The 21,855-nt window shown below is 39.4% G+C and overlaps 1 protein-coding gene across 3 annotated transcripts in view; it reads left to right on the plus strand.

Moving 5' to 3' along the window:
• The first annotated feature begins 922 nt into the window (after positions 1-922).
• IP6K2 (inositol hexakisphosphate kinase 2) overlaps positions 923-21,855 on the plus strand; it is a 32,220-nt gene continuing 11,287 nt past the window's right edge. Inside the window, exon 1 of one of the 3 annotated variants that reach the window (XM_075005546.1) lies at positions 923-1,004. The gene's annotated coding sequence lies outside the window, so the exon portion shown is untranslated. Of the gene's footprint in view, positions 1,005-1,765; positions 1,788-17,781; positions 17,876-21,855 lie in introns of those variants that run through there. The other 2 variants (XM_075005549.1, XM_075005548.1) reach the window with 2 other exon arrangements.

Here is a 21,855-nt window from a genome sequence, read left to right on the forward strand (position 1 = left end):
ATTCTATTCGGTCCATAAATGGTGTTGCAGTTGGTCCTCCTTTATTGCCTAGAGAGGTGATAGATGCTCCCTCCCTGGGGTTTTTTAAGTCCTGGCTTGACAAGGTCCTGGTTGGGATGACCTAATGGGGGTCGAACCTGCCTAAAGCAGGGTGCTGGACTAGATGACCTCCTGAGGTCCCTTCCACCCTATGATTGTCACTTTACAAAGCATGAAACTTAAGGTATTGTTTTGACAACAGCGCGTCCATTCAGTTTACTCCTGGGAAGCAAGAACAGGAGTGAAAGTTCCACAAAGGCATCGGATGACTGAGATGGGTTTTCCCAACATAACGGAAGCAAAAGCAGGACTGCAGAGTAAGAATATATTTGTATGGTGGGTTACCGCTTTTGCTTCAGCCGCCTGCAGCCGGGCTCTCAGTGGGGTGGCACTTGCACGTGCGGGTACCACTCCGGGCACTGTCGCACAAAGGCTCATGGCCCGCTCAGCGCAGGCTGGGACGCTGGCTATTGCACCGCTCGTGAAATGCAACGTGAGAGAGGCAAGCAGAGAGCCAGGATGGGCCAAGAAGGGCGAGCGGCCGAGCACACCTCTTGCTCACCCGGGGCTGATGGGAAGCAGCGCTCACGGAGGCCGAGGGAGAGGAATTGCCATTCCGAATCCCTCTGGGTACGAGGCTCCCCTCTCTTGCAATGGACAGCACGAGCCTGTCCCCAGGGCGGGCAGCCCGAGCAGCACCCACTGCTCGGTGCAAAGCTTCTACATCACCCCCAGCCCCGACAGTCACGGGGCCCGCGAGGCCGGCCAGCTGCCCTAGTAACAAAGCCTCTCCCGGCCATCCAATCAGCTGGCAGCTGCCTCCACAGAGCCAATGGGGAGGCGGGGGCTAAGGGGCGGGGCCAGGCCTCAGGGAGGGGCAGGGGGCGGCCCTGCTCGGCGCCGCCATTTTGGCTTCAGAGGAACAAAAGAGGTGAAGGCGCCGGCCGTGGGCACCTGCTATCCAGGTAACTCGTGTCTTCCACCCCGGATGGGGCCCCGCCGCCCGCTTCCGGCAGCCCCCTGGCCTAGCCCCCGCCTGTCCTCAGAGCCGTTCGGGCGGCCGCGCCCGAGCCGCCCGGACCCGGGGCGCTGAGAGACCGCTTGGTGGCCTGGCACAGCGGAGCCGCTCTGTGATGGGGACGCTCCTCCCACGGGGACCGGCTCCGCGCCAGTCCCGCGGAACTGGGCAGCGCCAGGCCCGCTTTGGGCTGGGTGGCGCTGGGCTCTTGGGGTCCTCCCGGCAGAGTCCTGGTCTGTATCACCGCTGGGCGCCGCTAGGTCCCGGCGGGATGCGGAAATCCCCGGTATCACTCCCTCACCCCCGCCTGCCGCCGGGCGTTGTAACCCGCTGCCGGTCTGCCTCCCCGCGTCCCTCTCGTGCGGCTGGCGTTGGTGCTGTGCCAGGCGTGGGGCCGCTTTGTCCTTGGCCGGTGCAAAAGGGGTACCACTTGTACGCGCCGTATACAGAGGGCGGCTTGTGTGCCTCAGTTTCTTTGCACGCGGACTGGCTTCATGTTGCACGCTTTCTTGTAGGGGCGCGGGAGCAGCGCGTGGCTATGGGAGGGAGGGGTGGCTTTTATCACCTAACCATCATCATTTTCCCCCTTCTTCCTCTTTCCTCCCCCCCCCCAACAAGCGTTACGAAATTTGGAGCTAGTTTCTGAATGTCATCGAATAGTGAGGTCAGCGGAACTTCGGAGGCAACAAAACCAGAGTCTTACAAATCATGGTTTTATACTCATAGTGAAGTGGGTAATTTCTCGTTCCTTACTCAGCATTAGTATAGCAGTTTTGAAACAGCATCGCTTAATTGCGAAGATGGTGGAGATTTTCAGGGTAGAGGATGCGAATTAAATTTCATGTTTGTTTTAAATCCACTCAAAAATGAGAAAAATGGAAATAAGGTAAATACAGCGCTTGCTGAGTTTAATAAATGTTGTCATGGTTCCAATATAGAAACCCTTCTTTACAAATGTTTTGAAAAATCTAGGGCTCATAAAATTGGAGGGAGGGACGGTGGGTGGATGTGTGTAATGTTCTTAAGCAAAGGAACAAAAAGACATTTTGCAGAGTGAGGTTTTGAAATTCTGGGTTTTATAAAATTGTGGTTTCTATTGTATTAACATTGCTGCCAAATAAACTTCTGTTTGAAGTTATGTATCAAATCATTCTGTTTTGGGCTTTGTTTTCTCTAGAAAGAAGGTGTGGTTTTTAAGACTGATTGACACATGCTAAAGTACGCCTTTCTTTCCTGGTTATACAGTTAATAGCCAAATAGTGATGGGCCTTCTCCTTTTCTTTTTATACAATAGCCAAATATGTTCATGGTTATTTCAAAATCAGTATTTTAATAAAATAATCTTTTATTCTTGTCCTTTGGATATTCCAGAAAAGCCATAAGGAGAGCTACCCTAATTTTTTGGTGCCTTTTTCTTATGACAAACATAAGAATTAGTGTTTGTCTTTCGTACAAATAGTTTTCACCCCATTTACAAAGTTATTTAAAATGGATTGTGTTGCTTTTTTTAAAATAAAACATATAGGTTGCTTTTGTGTATTTTTCTTTTGTCATATTTTGGGAGAATTAAAGCTTGGAAATTGGTTAGAAATCTGCATTATGTATAAAGAGTAACACAACCTCCACACATTGCTGGATAGAGGGGAAAAAAATCAGATAATTTAGTAGCCAAAAGCCTATTCTGTTTCATGGATGTAATTTGTACAGTCAAAAGGGTTGCCAATTTAAAAATGGGATGCAATGCTCAAAAAAATCCTAAACAGAAGGAGCGTGCAGCCATGCCTATAGATGTTTCCATCAATTCATACTGACTCAAGAGATTCTGTATTTTAAGAGTGAGTCATAGGAGGACAGTCCTACAGTCTTATTAGATACATAGAGATCATGGGCAGGGTTGAGGAGTAGCACTTTAGAAATAATTCCAGCAGTTGGAGGTGAGACCTGAGCATCTCTCTAGGGCCTGCTACTTAGAATTTGCTGTTTATTTTTGTATCTTGCTCTGCCAATTAAATGAAACAAGAACATTGGTCTGAGATTGCCTAGGATGTTTGCGGAAGGGGAATGGGCAGCGAATGCAGAAACTTTAATATTCTGTGAATACACCATCTAAACTGGCTGCACAAATTTTCCTTTAAGCTATTTTAGTATACTGGCTCACCAAAGGGATTGCATATGTATGAGGGCAAGTTCAGTAATAGTATGTGATCTGTTTTACATTTTTTCATCATATTTTGGTACCAAACTATGTGTAGAGTACACTAGTGACTTAGCTAAGTAAGACCAGGCTTGTACAGAGAGGAGCAAGTTGCAAGGATTTATTAGAAACTAACATTAGACACCCAAATAACTTTTCAGTTATGATGCTACTTTCATATAAACAAGTAGACCATTAATTTATTTAAACAGTCCAGTTTTCTTTGAGGCCTAAACTACATTAGGATTTATAATACAAGAGCATCTAGAACAGGGGTAGGGAATAGTTTTTAATGTGGGGGCTGCTTTAAGATTTTGGTTAATGGTTAGGGGCTGTACTTTCCTGTGGAGGTGGTACAGGATCTGGGCTGGAGGTTGGGTGCAGAGTGGAGCTTGGGATAGGGAACTGGGGTGCAGGAGAGAGTGAGAGGTCTGAGATAGAGTTTGGGTGAAGGAGGGGATTGTGTGGTCCAGGAGGGAGTATGGGTGCAGGAGAGGATTCTGGCTTGGGAGGGGGTATAGGAGTGGGTGCAGGATCTGAGAGGGAGTTGTGACATGGGGCAGGAGGGAAGGGGAATGCAGAGGATTCGGGTAGTGACCTGAGGCAAGGGATTAGGGTACAAACCCTGGGAGGGGATAAGGATGCAGGACAGGTTTCTGGCCTGGGGTACGGGTGCAGGCCCTGGGAAGCAGTTGGAGTGAAAGGGGTGCCAGAGGCAGGCTTTGGGGGAAGTGCTTACCTGAGCAGATGCCAGCCAGCCAGCCATACTCTCATGAAAGCTTCCAGTTGCTAGCAACCCTAGACCACTCCATGTGGTTCTCTGTGCTGCTGTGGAGTCTGTGTGCGCAGCCCCCTTCCCCATCAAAATCTCTCAACTCCAATTGTCAAGTTTCTGAAGACTCCTGTACCCCCCAGAGTGCAGGGGTAGAACTGATGAAATGGCTTGGCAGGCCAGGTCTTGCCTGCCCCTGATCAAGAGGTCCCAACCAAGATTGTGTACCAGATTGTGCTAGACCTTGTAACATAGGATGGTCCCTTGTCTTGACTTAAATACAAGTTATGGGGGGGTAAGCAGGGCATAGAAAAATGAAATGGTTTGCCCAGTGTTAGACAGGAAGTAACAGAACTAAGAATGGAGTCCAGATATCATTAAACCTCATCTTGTGGCCTGTCCACTGTCCCATACTACCTCCCTTTTGTTATCAGTGGCTCATCTACACTTGTGGTAGCAACCCTGTTGGAGTATTTAATATAGTGTATTCCAGTGATGTCCCACAAGCATTTTGATTACTGTGTAATCTAACCGTGGTAAGAACAGGTTTAGAATAAGTGGTGTCCAAAATCATGGCATCTTAGCTGTTCCACCACTACTTATACCAGGGAAACTCATTTGGGTACCCATAGTGGAAATTTTAGGGGAAAAACCTTGGTGCAGAAGAGGTCTGAAGACAGTTTGTTTCATTTGGTGCAGTTTATTTAACCTGGTGAAATCTTTAACATTAAGCCAAATTAGAAGTTAAATATTTTCAAGATTTCAGTACATATCATGAGATATGGTAGTCATGTGCATCGTAGGCATTTGATTTTTGTATTCTCTAGTGTATAACTTGTTGTGTAATTAAGAGTATGCTCACAAAATTCAGTTATCTGACCAAAAGGGTAGCATATGCTAAATTTGAATAATTTTATTAATAAATTTTTGTTGCAGTGCTATTACCAGTGTTTACCTTAGTAATTCTGCTTTATTTGTCCAAATTAGGAGAACAGTTTAGAAGATTAACAAGCAGTATATAGTGCCATTCTGTTCATAATATTATGTCAGGAGGTTAAAAAAATCTCTGCATTTCAAAGGCAAGGTGAAAGATTATTGTGTTCCTTTTGATTATTGTGGCTAGAGCTTATCAGTATTTTTCCATTACTTCTGATGAGTTTGCACTAAATTAATCTTAAGGAAGTTGTACCTTTCAAGGATAGGGTGTGTGATTTGTGCTTGGTGTGCACAGAAACAATGGAATAAAAATCCTTCTAGTTGAATTCATTCGCTTGTCTTATTGTCATTTGCTAATGGTTAGTTTGTCTCTGTTGGCAAGAGGGTCTGATTGGTATCTAGGCAACTCAAGTCCAGCTAAGCATCTCTGCAACCTGCTTGAAGAGATTAAAATTTTCCATTGCAGGGGAAGAGGATGTTTCCTTTGTCTGTAAATTCCTTCATCTGGTTTGCTGTTTTCTGTTCAAGGTTAACATTTTTGTAATTATACAGGAGCAATTTGTAAAATACACTATCTGACTGTTTAATTACAGTAATTTTTTGTGAATGGTCTTAAGGTATGTTGAGATGTGTCAGAACAGATTTTTTGTTAGAATCATCATCAGATTTTTTGCTGGGATTTTTGTTTAATAGAGGATATTTTTTAAAAACAAATTGGTCATTTCTGTTCTGTTACAAAAATACACATTACAAAGAGACAGCCTGAGATATTTACATTGCATGTCCACTGGTGTAAACATGCTGTAGGAGCTAGGAACCACTTTTGTTTGCCAGACAGTGGTTTAAAATTCACAACACTTGAAAGTGAAAGAGAACAAGGTTGGCTAAAATTAAAACTCTATTACGTGCCTGTAAGCAGGTGCTGGCTATACATTTCTGGAGGCGTTGATTTGATTATGGCTTAACCGCTTAAGTATCTGTTCACTTCCTGTTTCATGTAGCAATATACATTTTGTCATTAATATATCTAGTTGTGTTAAAAAGATTAAGGCAGATTTAACATGGTAACACTAATCCTAGGAATGGACATGGGTGGTATTCTTGCTTTGTAAATATATGCAGATTAATTATCATTATAGATGTTTACTACATTTATCTTTGATAAGTTAAGACCTGAAGAACTGTAGCTTAAAGAAGCGTCAAAACTGTACAACAGCATGTTTGCTCTTATTTACTTCTTTATTTCAAAAAGTGCTAGTCACATCAGTAATGGCCTCTGGAGCCAGGGTTATCTGTGTATAGGAAAGTTATTCCTTTTACACAAAATAAAACAGTTGTCTTGTTGTGCTAGTCACCATTTCAAGCTGGTAACTTCAGGTCTGTTCAGTAGACTGACACTGATTTTTCTTTCAGTCTCAAATTCTTCCTGTTCAGGATATAACACACAAAAGAGTCATTTTGCTAAAAGAAAGGACTGGTCAGTTTTAAGCTTTTTGTGAGACAGTTTGGCAGAGAGAGGTAAATATGTTGTAATAGTGGTTGCATAAATTTTAGGCAGTCATTTAGCTAATATTGAACTTCTCAGCCTCTCCTCTCTGATCTCTTCTTTCATCTAGTCCATCCAAAATATTGCTTTTTCTCATGCCTGCTTATTGGCTTTCTGGTTTGCCACTTTAAGTTCTTTGGCTTCATCTTCCTGCACCTGCTATATCTGCTCTACTTCCTCCTAGTTAACTTCCCCTTCCTGGACTTATCCCAATTCTGTTACCTTAGGGCTTGTCTGTACTTAAAGCTTAGCTTAACGTACCTGTGGGTGTGAAAATGCGCATTCCTGAGTGCTGTAGTTACACTGACTTAATAACCTCCCGTGTAAATATAATTAAATCAGTGGAAGAATACTTCCATTGACCTAGCTACCATCACTTCAGAAGGTGAGGTTCCTACAGATGTGGATAAAACACTTCCATGATTGTAGGGTGTATTCACTCTATGGGGTTATAACCAATAGTGAACATGAGGTCTGGCTTGTCTTCCTCCTCTTTGCCTGCTCCCTGCTTTGAGGCTTCTGCTGTGGTGACCTCTCTAATGAATGGGTTCTCTATCAGATACCTACTGTCTCCTTTAAATCCTTTCATGAAACAAACCATTCGTCTTATTAATAATCCTTGCATACTCCTCCTAATATTTTATGCTTGGACACTAAATTTATCATAGAATATTTTTGTCAAATGGTGTATATGCTAATTAAATGCTATACCACTACATTTACATTACTAAAAATATCCCAAGGTGTTTACCTTTTTAGCTTTATTAAACCTTCTACCAACTAGAATTTGTCATTTTTCCTATGCTTGATTTTTCTGGTTTTATTTTGCATAGAGAGAGTCTTGACACAAATATTTAAATAATTGTACAGTAGTGTGATGTGGAAAGCTTTTACAAAATCAGAGGTTCATCAGAAAGGATGGGTGGCTTTCTTTTAGCAGTTGTTCCTGTTTTCTGTTTGTATCAGTTCCAAATTGTACCGTAAATGTATATATGTGAGATATTTAAACAGCATTGTGGTCATAGACTTTGATTCTGACATCAGTTAGATTAACACAGCTAATGGGTGCAAAGGTGAAAAATGTTGCTGACAAACTGCATGCATACTTATTTTATGTTTTCTGAAGTCTGTCACAGAAAGCTGTCAGTTTAACAAAGGTGTGTTTTTTTTAACTGATTTAGTTAAATTGATGCAAACAACTATTTTTATTTTGGTTTAAACCAGGCTTAGATCATTTTAATTTAAATTGATTTAGGAATCTGTTTAAGCTAAATTGAAATAAGATACTCTTAAACCTAAATGACTGTCTGCATGGGTTTACAGGGGTTTAACATCACACGATTAAACTGGCGCACTTTTCTTGTTTGGAGAAGGTCTATCACTGAAATTCTGAAGAAAGCAGATTCCTTGTTAAAAGTAATTTACAAAGGATATTTAAAAAAAACTGAATATATTCCTGTTTTTGTCATGCTTTACAAAATAAATTGCTCCCTTTTCTCTATTTTTATCTCATTTCCTCTGCTTTCAATCTTCTTGTAATGCTTATAATTTCATTAGATCCTCACTCAGTCATGGTCTTCCAGGATAGAAAAAGCCTGAATTTCGGAAGCATTAAACAAACAGGAAAAAAAACTGCAAACTTGAAAATATAAAGACATAAAATAAACAAACAAAAAATCAAACAAGCCCTTTCAGGCCTTTATTACATATGATAAGAAGCCCAGCAAAGACACTGGTCCAGTTTTTCACCTTTAAAGCTGTTCGGAGATTTAATTTCAGAAATTTGCTTTTCCGAAGATTTATGTTTATCCTACAGCAAGTAATAGTTGTTGCTTGGAACTATGTTTTGACAAAGCTGGAGGTGTAAATTTAAGATCACTTGTCTTGGGTTTGCAAAAGCAACGAGGTGTCCTGTGGCACCTTAGAGACTAACAGAAATGTATGAGCATAAGCTTTCGTGGGCATCTGCATCTGACGAAGTGGGTCTTTGCCCATGAAAGCTTATGCTCATACATTTCTGTTAGTCTATAAGGTGCCACAGGACCCCTCGTTGCTTTTGCAGATCCAGACTAACACAGCTACCCCCGATACTTGTCTTGGGTTTTAAGTCTGCATTACTTTTTTTATGTTAGCTGTGTAGTTGCAAAGACAGCTACATGTTATCTGTTTCTTCTCAACATAGATATTGACTCAATGGCTGAATATATACATTTTTGGGGGTAAGGGCACTTGGAAGTTGCCCGGGTACTTTGAAGTGCCCATGGCTACACTGGCGTGGCATGCCAGCGCTTCAAAGTTTGCAACTTTGACGTTGCTGTGGGGAGGATTAGCCTAATGAGGTGTTGAATATTCATCGCAGCAGTTCATTATTATTCCCTACTGAGGCTGATTACCACACCCCTTCGAAGAAGGGGGCTAACATAAGACACAGGCGATATGTTTGTAATCAAAATAATTTGAAAGGGTGATTTAAAATGTTGGAAACCTCTTGATCTGTACAGGTGTGTGCAGAGTTAGGAGTAATTGTTCATTTTGAATGAAAATGTGAAAGAACCTCTGATTTGGCATTATACCACCATTTTGAAAAATCTACTAACTGGTTTGTTTCTGGGTTGTTATGTGTTTATGTATTCATAATATCCATACAGAGTAAATATGACTATATGCAGTTGGAATGTTGTTGTGTTTACTTTCAGAATAGACTGCTCTCTTCTACTTAGGTGTCATTTATTCCAGAGAGCAGATATTAGACCTGTCATCCTCCTGTTGTTGTGAATGTTATCCTGCAGGCTTTCCAGATAGATAGGCTGAGTCTGCTGGTTTCAGCTTGCACTTGCTAGATGGCTTGTCTTGTTTTTGTTTCCATGCGTGTGCAACTCTCTTTGACAGAATGTAGAGGGACTTAAAGCCAGGCGGAGTAATTAAAATATAAATCCTAGATTTTCTGAAAATACCTCTGATCTTGAACACAGAAGACATTTGATCTCTTCCAGCCAATATTAATTCACTAATTTACCCATGCATGCATGTGAGAATGCAGTCCTGCAAATTAAACTCCTATGGTGAAATCCTGGTCCCATTCAAATTATTGTCTTCACTAGGGATAGGTTTTATCCCAGTGCATCAGCACATACCTAAATAGGTGATGTCCAAACCACATTAGTGCTGGATTTTTTCAGAACTTCAGGCCTTGGGGAATTTAATTTTCATTGATAATGTTCTCCAGACTTTACATCCAGTTTATATCTGGCCAGTGATATCAAATCAGTGATTCAGGATAAATCTGCCTTTTCTAATGAGGCTGGGCAGAAGAGGGGCAGGGTGGCATGACAAAGCAACAAGAGATGATGTAATATGGCTAATTACAGTTGTAGAATTGTATCAGAAGGGAGCCAGTTTCCATTTTCCATTCCTAAGTGCGTGTAAAGTGAAAGTACAACAATCCATTAGCTCTTTAAAATAAAACCTAATTCTGAGTTATTGATCAGTGCCTATGCAAATCAGTATAGTATTCAGGGTTAACTAAATTGTGTTAAAATGTGCACTCCTGTTTAGAGCTGATTTTACGTTTGGAAACCTCATGAGCAGATATTTAAAATGTCAGTAGGTAAATCTAGTAAAAATGTGAAATTCTCATGTATGCAATCGGGGGAAAAGTAGCAAATATTCTTTTGAGGAGTATTGTTCCTGAATCCATGGTATCGTAATTTTTCCCATAGAGGAGTTGGTAGATGAAAGTACAGGTGTTTGTGGCCTTTTTTTCTTTTTTTGGTTTTGGTTTTGGTTTTGGATTTTTAATTGAAGATTTAAATAACTTTAGAGCAACGAAGGGTCCTGTGGCACCTTATAGACTAACAGAAAAGTTTAGAGCATGAGCTTTCGTGAGTTAACTCACTTCTTCAGATGCTGGTCTGTCAGATGACCAGCATCTGAAGAAGTGAGTTAACTCACGAAAGCTCATGCTCTAAACTTTTCTGTTAGTCTATAAGGTGCCACAGGACCCTTCGTTGCTCTACAGATCCAGACTAACACGGCTACCCCTCTGATACTTAAATAACTTTGTAGCTATTTAGCTTTTGCTTTAACAAAATTCCAAGAGCCAAGCAATCCTTTCTCAGAAGGGAAGTTGAATTATAAATAAACTGGGCACAGTTTACTTAGAATATAGTCAGAATTAAAAGGTAAAATCAGTATTTCTTCTGTCAACACAAACACACACCAAAACTGTATCCTCTAGGGGACAAAAATCCATATTCTTGGGACCATGCCAGACCATGAATGTTTTATTGGATGTGGCTGTTCGTGGGCTGTGGAGAGAGAAGTGGTGTGTCAGCAACCTTTTCCTGAGGATTCTTATGTGATTCTTTGGTTGGATGATGGGTCTTGCCAGTGGCTTTTTGTCTGAAAAGTCCTCTTGGACCCTCCGTTTGAATTAAGTGGCGTTAACCACCGTTGCTTGTAGTGCAAGAACAGTGATAGCTATTGTGATATATTTCTGGTTTTAAAAAGAAAAAGTAACATCGTACAGACAAAAAATTGATGTTGTCATCCCTCATCAGATGGGCGAATTATAACATAAAATAGTTATTTGCAAGTGCATTTCAGAGTTTAGGAACTCTGGGACTTGTCACTGTGCACCATCATGTTGCAATTATCAGGTTGCTAGTCAGATGGTTTCTCATTGTTTTGAGTCTCAGGATCTAGTTTACGGATTAGAATAGGTGGTGGTTTTGGTGAATACATTACTGGCTATGTAGAGTGCCCAGAAAATCCAGCATCTCACCAGAAAAAGATGAAAAATGTAGAGTAAATCAAATATAAAGCTTTGTGTATGAAATAGATCTTAATAATGCCGTAGAAGAGAAAAAAACAAGACTTCCTTAATGTAATTTGAGCTGAAAAGTACATTGTTTAAAAGTATTTAATTGGAGAAAATTCTGTGGCTGTGACATGGAAAGAAGTAGACCCTCACCTGCTTTAATGTTTTACTCAAACAACAGCAGAGAGAAGTCCTGTATAGAAGTATTGTTTTTTTTCTGACATATTGCACAGCATCACTGTTCAAGGAATTTTGCTTAGAGATGCCCTTCTCCATTCTACATCTGTTTATCCTGATGTGATCTCTTGTGGCTGAGAATGATTTCATAATATATTGGTCTCCCTCCCCACTTAAGTGCACTTGATTGCTGAGAATAATAAATGCAATTCCTGTTTACTCAGACCAGCTATTTTCCTATGCATTCAGTTATATTTTGTAAGCTCTTAAGGGGATCCTTGTTTTTTGAAATACTGATCGCTCACTGTATTGTTTTTGTAACCTTTGAAGGAGGTCCCTAACACTGAGATCCCAACTAACGAAGTTCTGTTGAATTTGACCCATTTCAGTATAGGTTGAGATGTTACATTTTACAAGTAAGGACTTTGTTTAACTTTAGTTGCTAGTCAGTTTGTAATTACAAAGCTGTGTGCTTGAAGGTTTCCTGAAGGTGTGGAGTGTTTGGGAAGCCAAAACTATAGTTCTTTTCTTATATCAGCTTTGGAGCAGTTTATCAAAATAAGGCTGGTTAAAGTATTCTGTGCAAGAGAGTCAAACCAATTTTCAGTATACTTTTTTCATTTCTCTCCTTTTTACTTTTCTTTATCTCTTCCTCATTTTTATATAATTGAAAAATTGTGTGTTACGTAGTCATAAGAAAAGCTTTCCCCCCTTTTTTCTACTGGATCTGTGGCAGTCAGAGAAGGGTAGAGGTGGAACAAGAGGAGAATTTATAAAAAACAAGGGGGAAAAGTATGGAGGAAAGCTGAAAAATTGAACCAGAACCTTTTGTTCCATTTAAAAAAAAAATTGAGAAAAATTAAATGTCAACACAATTTCTGCAATTTTTTTGATAAAAACCTATTCTTTGCAGTTTTGAAAAACATTCAGCCAGCTGTAGCAAAATGCTATGTTTGCTTTATGACAGTTGTAGAATCTCACTAAAATGTTGTACTTGGTAACAATTTAGAATTTGTGCGGTATATGCCCAAGGGAGAGGGTGTTGGTCACAACCTTTGCAGAAAGTTCTGAGTTTATTCAAATAAGTTTTGCCTTTGTGGACAGTGATGATGTGCTGCCACCAAAAAAACTTATGATACGTTTTTGGCTTCAAATTGAGCTCAGGGCAGGAACCTGAGTACTCTGATGTACCCACTAAATAATTTGCTGTTACTATTAAAAATGTATGAGTAGGTAGCAGTATTACACTAAGTTAACATGCTTGGAACACTGGTTGTTATCTTAAATGCATTTAATACAGTTTTTAAGGTGCGTCCTGAGTGTATAACCAGTCATGAACCTTATGGATATCTCTTTGGAGCACATCCCCAGTCTGCCATGTTACATCTGGAATAGGTATTAGAAGACTAGGAATCTGATTTTGGAAACCCTTATTTTAAATTGTAAATAGTCACAAAAATGAGACAAGAAAACACATTTCTTTAAATCGCCTTTGTACTATGACAAGTGGCTGCAGAAGATGATGTATATGGCTCTTGTGAATTACAAACCGTGCCTTATTAGTAGATCCCTGTGGAGATACAAAATTTGCGTCCACATCTGTGTCTGCAAAAATGAACCATGGATGGTTTTCCCTGTCAGATGAGTGCTTACGCTGTCACCCAAGAGAGATCAAGGTGCTGCCCAACTGATTAACGGAGTGCCCACAGCATGTTTCCATTGATAGTGTGCACATCTGCACGTCTTGGTGCACGTAGCAGAATTTATTCTGCCTGGGATGGAAAAAATAGAGGGAACGCTGACCTTGGATATTGGCACTGATGTCCACAGATGTAAACCAGATATCTGCAAGTTTTCAGGGTTCTAGATACAAAATTTGTATCCATGTCCATATTTGCAAAAAAGAACTGAGGCTATCAGCATTGACATCCACAGATATAGCTACCTGCAGATAACTGCAGATTTGCAGGGCTCAGATTATTAGGTTATGTGATGATAGATTTCAGTCCTTCATCCTTTTATAATAGAGTGCTTGTGTTTTACAGATATTTTTACAAAGGTAGGAGTTTCAAAGAAGTCTAAGGAGTTAGACATCCAAATCACATTAGAAGTGAGTAGGATTTGGGCACTCAATTCCCTTAGGATTTTTTGAAAAAAATTTCCTAAATTTAAAGTATCTATCTACTTCAAAGACACGTTGAGATTCCGACATATAATTTTGGGAAGTAAAGGCACTTTGAAGTAGCGCAGGCACTTTGAAGTGCCCGCAGCTGCATGCATCCCAGCACTTCGAAGTTGCTGCAGTGGTGAATTGGCCTAATGAAGTGCTTCTTATTCATCGCAGCACTTCATTAGTAATCTCCCATCAGTCTGATTAGCATACCCCCTTCAAAGTATGGGGCAAGCGTGGACACAGCCAAATTATTTAGAGCTTGGATTTTGTTAAGCAGTGGGTCATAGTTCTGTTACCTTTATATTCTGTACTGAAACTGTCTCTAATTAGCCATTCATATTCACCATTAGTTTCAATTTTTAAATCTCTTGCAAAAGCCAGCCATTTAAATTATCCTTCTGCAAGTAGTTTTCTTGTACAGATATTTCTGTATTTTAATTATGTAACTGTTTAAGCAAACACTTGACATCTTTGGCAAGAAGCACTTGATATTTGTCATATATATTGGATGATATAGTATTTTTAGGAATTAGTGGCAGAAACAGGTTAAAGATGGATCCATTTCCAAAAAGTCCGGAGCGCTTGGAATGGGTGATTTAGGGTCTTTAGTTACTATGGCAATTATCTTCTTGGAAAAGAAATTAGTTTTTCCAGGTATTATATAACTTAAGAGCTGCATGGCTACAAATACGTGTGTGTTCTTATCTGAACTGGAAAAGCTCCACAGTCTCTCTAATTTGGGTTTTTTTCCTTTCAGAGGAAAAAAAATGATCTAGCAAAAAATAGAACTCAAGTTATATCTCTTTGGTATTTTATGTATGTTGGAAACAAGGTGTAAAATGATTTATACAAAGATGAATGTGCGTATTTTCAAAATCTGGAAAGACTACGTGGTGAGGTAATGGGTAAGCTCCAGGTAGCCTCATCTTACTGTTACACACTGGTAAAATTGGAGGTGGGCTTTTGTAGGTTTGTGTTTTATAACCTTCTCACAAACTCAGTATGTAGAATTGTACAGGTTGTCTTAGGGAATTTTTAAAAAGTTGTTTTGGGACTATGCCCAGAGGAGGTCCAGGGAAATTACACACCAGGTAATTGGAAATAGAAGTGGGTTAGAGGTAATTTAGGCCTGGATTTCTTGTTTTTATTTAAAATGTGTATTAAGGATCAAGATGAGTCATCATCAAACTCTTCTACATAAAATGTGTTTATTACTTGTTATCTTCCATAACTGTGTTAGCTGGGTAATTACCAGTTGTGCAACAAAAGTAACTCTGGCAAAGCAATTATGTCAGTACTGATATTTCATTACAAAGAAGCAGACAGCAGTAGACATAGCAGAAGTATTTAGATCTTCCTCACATAGGAGGAAATTAATCTGTTTTTGGACTTCATTATGTCTTTAGGCAGTTATGCTGTGCTCATCACAAAGACATCTGATACCCTTGAGATTTACCAATAAGTGCTAAAGCAAAAAATGTTGTCATTTATGCACGTGACTGGTGGAGTAGTTTATGTACTACAGACCTAGGAGAGTAACTTTTACCAGCAAGGTATTTTGGATTTGCAAGAGTTTCTTGATAAAGATCATTTATAAGACTTCATGTTAGGTATTGAAGCGTCTTAAGATGTAAGTCTGTAAAGAGTCAGTGTTCTGTTTGATGTGATGCAGAAATGCAAAAAAACTAAACGTTAGGGAGAAGCTTACCCGTTTCTTCCTCTTACTTGCTTTACAAGCAACCAAATATCAGTGTTTAGTACAGCTATCTATGTATTTTGCACTTGGCAAACCAGGCAATATTGGGTATAATCTTAGTTTTGATATTTTCTTTGAAATAGAGCTGCATACGACAGATTTACTGGGTCTCTTTTTCCAAATTGATGAAGTGATTGGTATGTTTCTTGATACTGCACAAGGTTGTAAAGAGAATGCAGCAGCACCATAGTTTCTCTCCCCCTGCCCCCAACTGCAGCATTCTGTCATTTCACTCTTGTATTACTGGTTCAGTTTCATTTTTCTCAGGCAGCAGAATACTTGCCTGTTTTTCTCCTTGACACTGCTGCAAAAATTAATGCTACTGTATTAAACTTGCATCATCAGCTTATTTTGAAAATAAGCTTACAAATCCCTGCTTACAAGAAAAAAAGAAACCCAAAATTAGTAGAATAGTTGTGTTCTAGTCATTGACAGTGTTAGTATATTTTCATAGTATCAGAACACTAACAAATACTTTGTCAAAACGAAATGTCTATTTCCTGTAGTAATATAAAAAGAATTTTAAGGAGATGTTTTAAAGTTTATCATTTAGGATTTAGTGGTGAGTAGATGATCGTGTAGTGTCAGCCTATATATCTCAACAAGAGGTGACATTTTAGAAATGCACAGAAGTACCTCCTAAAATGGTTTTGGTTAAAGACAAGTCAGAGTTGTGTGGGAAGTACAGAAAAGGCGTAGGTGATGGGCCCTTCCACCTTTTCTGTTTTTAAAGAGAACAAGTCACTTTTCCATAAGAGCTGTAGTGGAGAAATAGCAATCAGTTTAATACATCCCTTTGTAATGAATGGAGATAGGATTTTCCTTGATGACTGAGAAGTAAAATAGTCTGTAGTTCATCTCAAAAGTTTAAGGCTATGTCTACACTACAGTGTTCTGTTGTCAGAAGTTACTGTTGGAAGACCTCTGACAGATCACGTCCATGCACTTTCTGGTCAACAGAAAGTGGCCACACAGCCCACCTGCTCTCTTGACAGAACAGCTGACTAGAAGCACAGCAGACAGGGCTGCCCAGTGACCTGGAAGGCCTCTCTGTCAACAGAGGGCACCCCAAAGTTTCCACATGGCTTTTCTTGTCAACAGATTCTGTTAAGAAAGGCTTTCTGCCTCGTTGGGAGAGAGGCAGAAGGCTGTTGACAAAAGTGCTGAGTTCTGTCAACAGTATGTCGATAGAACACGTTTTTAGTGTGAATGCTCTGCAGGTTTTGTCATACTCTCTAAGGTAGAAGTAGGCTCAATGATTATTTTTTGTTACTATTATTACGTTAGGACAGCTGGACAGATTGTGGTGCTAAATTAAATAAACAAAAACTAACAAATATTAAGTAGTTTGTTGTGGGAAGGGATGTAGCTGTGTCATTAAAATAATGCCACAAACAAAAGGTTTCTTTTGGGGTTCCTGTCAGAGTAAACCTATAATTTATTAAGCAAGATTTCTATCACTTAACTCCTGAATATTGCTGCAATACATTCACTGTTTTTCTTTTACTGGGTAAACGTTTACCACTGGCTATATTGACCACAGTCTCTTTGCAAGAGAATATTTTTTTTGACAGGGCCAGTTTTACATTGCAATTAAAACTGTGGAATTAAAACATTTCTTCTTCAGACTACTTACTCTACCTTACTGTCAGACATAATTATTTTCCACATTAGAAATTAATTTGAGAGAATTTGAGTAAGTCCTGATGCCTTGAATTACAAGAAAGGATAAGTTTCATTTTCTGCTGTGCCAAGCATCTTAGTTTCTTTTATCTTGATAGCTTTGCATTTCAGCTGGTGCCATTCTAGTGAACTTTATTTTTATTACTTTTTTATTATTTGAGTAAGATGATTTCAGACAGAATATCTGTAGGTTTTATCCCTTAAATACATGTAAACATAGCTTTTGTTTTTGCAAGTTGCAGATACAGCCCTGGTAATTTTCCCTGGCTGAACACTTACCAGCTGCTATGTAGGACTTCACACACTAGGCTCATGTGCTCTTATTGTCCTTACACTGAGATAGTTTACAGCCCTGTTTCTTTTCTTGGCCTTTCTAGGACATTTACTGGGCACATAGTCTGTTACTCCTTCATGGAAATAAGAGTGTGCACCAGGACCAGTGTTGGCAGGCTCCTCAGTTGCTTAAGCACATTCTCTCCCAGAACACCAACATTTACAGTTTACAGTTTATCCCTTCAGGGTTACCTAATAAGTGAAGCAAACAGTGGTTCCCTGCTTCAGTTTCCTCACCACTCTCATGTACTCTGTGGGGTTAGGACAGAGGCTGCTGGTGTGCTCATAGTCTTCTCCTGAGCTCTTGGTCTCTGTTCAGGGTGAACTGATTTAAATCAAAGTGACTTAAACCCCCTTCTCCAATTCCTTCTAATTTTCTCAAACAAAATTATCTTGGATGGAAATTCTGTTGGTGATCTTAGCTCAAAGGTATTGTGTATGTGTGCATGTACGTGCCTACCTAATCTGTTAAGACTGTTGAATGATGGAAAAGTGGGGAAGAAAAAGCATGTTTTCATGTATTAATTTTAACTAAATTTAAAGCTTGAACATTTTAAGCTAAGGGGAGACAAGGGCGATACAATAGTCTACTCTAAAATCACAACAGGTATGGAAAAAGTGAATAAGGAAAAGTTATTTACTTGTTCCCATAACATAAGATCTAAGGGTCACCAGAAGAAATTAATGGATAGCTGGTTTAAAACTAAAAGGAAGTTTTTCTTCACACAGTGCTCGGTAGACCTGTGGAACTCCTTGTTAGAGGATGGTGTGAAGACCAGGACTTTAACAGGGTTCAAAAAAGAGCTAGATAAATTCACGGAAGTTAGGTCCATCAAGGGCTATTAGCCAGGATGGGTAGGAATGGTGTCTTAGCCTTTGTTTGTCAGAGGCTGGAAATGTATGACAGGAGAGGGATCGCTTAATGAGTACCTGTTCTGTTTGCTCCCTCTGGAGCATCTGGCATTGGCCACTGTCAGAAGACAAGATATGGGGCTAGCTGGGGTCTTCAGACTCACCCACTATGGCTGTTCTTATGTTTTTATTTATTTTCCTCCATACATGGCTCATTTTCAAGATCTCACTAAGTGCTGTGTTTTTTATGGAGACATTTTTGATCAGTAGGCTGTGTTAAAATATTTAGTTTCCCACATATGCTGTAGGTTTAGATTTTTGTTTACCATTCCCCATTCATCTTAAGGTGTTAGTACAAATTGCAGGTATTTGTGCTACTCTCTTGAAAGCTCCTAGAAAGAGCCTGCTTCTGCAGCGGAGCGCGACATCATGTAGTCAGTTCAGCAGGCTGGCAGCAACAGCTTAAAATGAAACCTTTAGAAGTCTGCAGCTTTGCCAGAAGGCAGAGTCCAGAGAGAGTTTAACTTCCCAGCCCCTAGCAATGTGAAATATCTTTGGAATACACTTGCAATGAACTTCTCTCATTTAGGATTCTGTTTCATGGCCATAGCTGCCTATTGACACAAGTGGTTCTGAAGTTTTTCTGTAACTCATGGACCCGCTGGACTTTCAGGGAAATAATGAAAAAGTGTCAGTTGGGAGGAAAATGAAGATATTGCTGTTATATGGGGTCAGAATAGGAAGGAGTAAATATGAAAGTTAAAAGAAGAGAGTCACAGACTAAATCTTCAAGTTTTGTGTTTATGTTGTAAGTTATTTAGGTTGGGACCTTGCAAAGTACCACGAATATGTGTGGGACTATAATAAAGAAATGGGAAAGGGACCTCTCATGAGGTGTTTGGTGAAAGTGAGGTATATTTCTTGTCTTACATAGTCATCACACTTCCAAAGATAATTGAATTCCTGCTCGTATGACGTTTGTCCTCTGAATCAGAGCCTGTTAGCATTTTGCTTCTGAATGTATAAGGTGTTTAACTGTAAAGGAGGGTACTTCTTTGTCTGCATTTCTGATAAACAGATTTTGTTCTAATAAATTTGTTCCATTGCTGCTGTTTGTGTCAGACGTAGGCACGGTGCAAGCAAACCAGGTGAAAGTCTCCATGGATTGTTCTGTGTTTAGCAGCTTGCGATTAATATAAATGATTAGGCATTTTATCAAAGCTTAATCCAGACAGATATGTTTTGGATGATCATCTGATCATGTGAATGCCTGTGAGAATAAAATTAATGCATTTAAATGTAGTTACCACTTACCAGAAATAAAATAATCTCTTGACATACTGTACATATTTTCCTTCTGGTCTTTACAGTTGATTATCCAAAAGTTTTTGTTTCTTAATAATTATATGAAATCATTTATTGGGTTAGTTTTAAATAAAAACTATATGAAAGTAAAGTTTAATCTGGTTCTTTCAAGTTAAATCTCTCTGACCTTCCCCATTTCAGATGTGTAGTATAAGTAAAGTAGCCGCCTTTAAGGCATACTGCTTGTTTTTTGTCTCTCTTGCTGACACACCTGATTACCAAAAGATGCTGCTAGAAAATTACTCCAGATCTTAGCAGACATAGAGAGAATGTTACTGGGAATGCTTCAATTCTATCACACTGGCTCCGGCTACACTACATTCCGCTTTTGGAAGGGGAATGCAAATATGGCCAATCAGAAATGCAAATGAGGTGCTGATTTACATGTCACATACTTCATTTGCATAATGGCAGCCACTCCCTGCTCCAGAAGTGCTGTTTTGAGGGGGTAGGGCAAGCATTGTAGATGAGGTTCATTCAAAAGGAAGCCCCGCTTTCGAAAGCCCCCTTCGTATTTTTCAGGAAGAAGGGTTCTTTCGAAAATGGGGTTTCCTTTCGAATGAGCCTGGTCTACATTGTTCCCCCCCCCCAAGAATAGGGAGTGGCTGCCATTATGCAAAGTAGGCAAGTGATATGTAAATCAGTGCCTCATTTGCATTTCAGATCAGCTGCATTTGCATTCCCGTTCAGAAAGGGGAATGTAGTGTAGCCACAGCCACTGTCTCACTGACCTTGTGAAAGTCACTTAATTAAACTGTTCTTTCTGTTCTCCCTCTCACCTAAAGAGTATTGAGACTTACTTAGTACAGCACATCTGGGGGGACAAAATGTCAAATTTATATCCCATTTTAATGCTAAACAGTCAATTTAAATGTGAGATTGAGATGTGAGGAAGTAAAGCCAGGATTCTTTTCTCAAAGTCTGTTCTTCAGAATAAAACCAAGTTCCAAACTGAGTTTTGTTATCTGAGTGCTAGTCTGTATAGTAAAGGGTCCCAACATAATTATATCGCTATAACTTTCTGGCATAACTACCTGTGTAGATTTATTCTGGGAAAATGGATGGTTTTTAGCTTAGCTTCCAAAGTGAAATAAACTAAACCCCAGAGGAAGATACTCTGATTCTAGATAAGAATATTCATATGAAGTAAATTTCCCAGCGTACCCAGCCTTAAGATTTTTAACAGAACTAGCTTTGTTTGGACTGTATGAAATGAAATCCTCATTCTGGCACATTTATAAAGCATGTTCTTTTATTGTACTGTGAGAACGCAGGTACAGAACATACACAGTATTTCATTAAATATGACTAGTGCTTTCATATTTAGCAGCTCCGGGACCCAGAGGTTGCCGGCTATTAAAATATTTTGGATAATAGAGAGGTATATCTACCAGTGCATGTCACTAAAGATGAACAAGGTGAGATATTAAGAAACAAACAAAAATATGTGCAGAGTACTTCATTTACCAACAGTAGTATTGTACAGTGTAAATTTGTACTGTATTTGCTGTATTTATTTGTATTTACTTTCACTATACTATACTTATGGAAAATGAAACTAAAATTTACTTATGGTTAAAATGTGAGTTATTTGAGAGTTCTGGATGATAGAATGCTGGATATGAAGTTTTACTAGAGTTTTGCTATATAAGGGAGAGCTTGCATAACAACCACAGTGAAAGACAACTTCTGTGTTCGTTTTATTCCCATTACTCTGAAGGATTTGTCCTTACCTCTCGTGCTTAATCAAAATATAGGATCTTTTTGTATAGGTATTTACGTACAGATCATGCAAAATTTTCACTCAAAATTTTGCCTCAGTATGAAATAAGGAATTTGATAAAATATCATGTAACATAGAGCAGTTATGAGAACATGTATACAAGACTTTAATTCTGATTTAGTAGCATTGGCGTTAGATACTGTATACTATGGTGCCTTTGTCAGATACCATTTTCATGATAGAAGTAGAATTTTTTTCCTGTTGAACTGCATACAAGCTTGTTTCATACCCAAGTGACTACTGTTTGCTAAATACCCATTGTGCAATTGCCTTATGTCCCGTTTGGATCTGTGTGAAACAAAACAACTTGTGAAGTTATACTGAAGAAATAATGAGCTCACTAGGGATGTGAGGGAGTGGAATGGTGTGTTTTTCTCAGGTGAACCGATATTTACATCATTTCCATATT

This window comes from Carettochelys insculpta, chromosome 11 (genome assembly GCF_033958435.1).
Source record: "Carettochelys insculpta isolate YL-2023 chromosome 11, ASM3395843v1, whole genome shotgun sequence".
Lineage (NCBI taxonomy): Eukaryota > Metazoa > Chordata > Testudines > Carettochelyidae > Carettochelys > Carettochelys insculpta.